The sequence below is a fragment of the Neopsephotus bourkii genome, unplaced genomic scaffold (genome assembly GCF_033783945.1).
Source record: "Neopsephotus bourkii isolate Nb327-2 ecotype Australia unplaced genomic scaffold, CSIRO-AGI_Nbou_v1 NB_1189, whole genome shotgun sequence".
NCBI classification, from domain to species: Eukaryota; Metazoa; Chordata; class Aves; order Psittaciformes; family Psittacidae; genus Neopsephotus; species Neopsephotus bourkii.
The window spans coordinates 4,169,354-4,171,362 of NW_026901674.1; positions in this window are offsets into that span (position 1 = coordinate 4,169,354).

Genomic DNA, 2,009 nt, shown 5'->3' on the forward strand with positions numbered 1-2,009 from the left:
ATGCAGAATTGGAATGTTCCCACAAGGGTTACACGTGTCATGCTAATATCATGCTGCCCTCGCCATGATTCAACAAAACACTAAAATAGGAATGCAGATTTAAATACTTGTTAAGAGCTTCCCTGAAGCTGGCTGATAACTGCGTGTTAGTCTCAAGCCAGGTATTGAATGAATGGCTTAGTATATGGAGGCATATGTTTTCCACAGTAAATTTAGTTTCCAGAGTGTCACATACACGCCACAGAAACAGCTGTGTTAATTTCTCCATGGTGATGATCTTCCTAATTGAAATAAATCCTGTCCTTTGACCAATTGGCATTTACTGGATTCCCAGACCCAGTTTGCATAGGCAGCATCCACATCGGCAGCAACTGCAGCTCCCAGCTTTCAGCAGGTGCTAGTAAGACAGTCTGCTCTTTGAGCAGTGGTGGTACATTGTTTTGAACCAGCCAGGTATGACTAGCTATTGCCATCCATCTGCTTTAAGGGATCAGTTTTGTTGATGTCCCACTATAGATGTGCCTTCAATAGTTTTTCTCTGTGTGTGGTTCATCTACAAACAGCTCTCAGCTTTCCCAGTGATTTATTTTATGTGATATTCTCTTAAGTTTATGCTGTTGTGAAAATCTTAGCAGATTTTCTTCCTTTTCTCCAAGGATATAAAGAAAAGTCCCCACAGATGCAAAAGCACGCCTTGAAATCAATGGTCTCATGGGTTTTATATACAGAAGTATAATATAACCATTTATTTCAGACACTGAAAATAATATCTAATCATCCATCATAATATCTAATTATACTGAATGCAACATATTCTTTTAATAATACGCAATACTTTTTAATATACTCTTTCTTGATACATAGCTGACTCCATTAAGCACAGATAGCTTCTATACCTTAAACTGGACCTTTCGTCTCACTCTTTAAATAGAAACAGAGCTGCTTTCACATGTGAGCATTAGACTTTCTTCCCTGGCTCAGGATAGCATCTTTTTCTTCCAAAAGCAATTCCCACTCCACTACTTTCCCCAACCCACACCCTGCACATACTGTAAACACCTACATTTTCTCAACAATACTGCAATTCTGACCGTCCATCCTTTTCCTTGAATTGAACAAAACCACCTTGAGTCGACACCACCTTCGGAACTCTTACAGCAGGGGGCCTATAGGGATGCTGGGGATGGACTCTTCATTAGGGACTGTAGTGATAGGACAAGGGGTAATGGGTTAAAACTTAAACAGGGGAAGTTTAGGTTGGATATAAGGAGGAAATTCTTTCCTGTTAGGGTGGTGAGGCACTGGAATAGGTTGTCCAGGGAGGTTGTGAATGCTCCATCCCTAGCAGTGTTCAAGGCCAGGCTGGACGAGGCCTTGGGTAATATGGTTTAGAGCGAGGTGTCCCTGCTCATGGCAGGGGGGTTGGAACTCGATGATCTTAAGGTCCTTTCCAACCATAACTATTCCATGATTCTATGATTCTATGTTGCTGCATAGGATCCAGAGAGCAATTGCATTGTTTCATTGCTCTAGGCAGCATTGCAAATGAAGCTTTTATATTGATATACTTAACGATGCAGAAAAGTTTCCTTCTGGGTCACTTTGTGGTATCTGTTATTAAGTTCTGAAAATCAAGCTAGAGTAAGACACAAGGAACATAAAGAACTCTGTGTGTACGTATGTATGTTCTACTTGGGTGAGTGTTTGAAAATTCAGCTAGGAGAAAGTACAATATTCCTGAAGTAGTGACTGCCTTTATCCTATTGCACACACACTTTAAATCCTGTATCAGCCGCAACTCAGAATGGAGCAGGATGGACTCCGTCTTACTTGAGGCCAAAACCTTCTCTAGTCATGAGATTTATGAGAGCTGAAATGCAAACTGAGAAACTAACACAGGAAGTAAACTGAAAGGAAGGAGCCTTGCACGCAGTGACTCCATTTTCCTATGCCACTCGCTTCACCCTTGCATGAATTTGGAGTCCATGGGCAGTTGTGGTATACCTGAT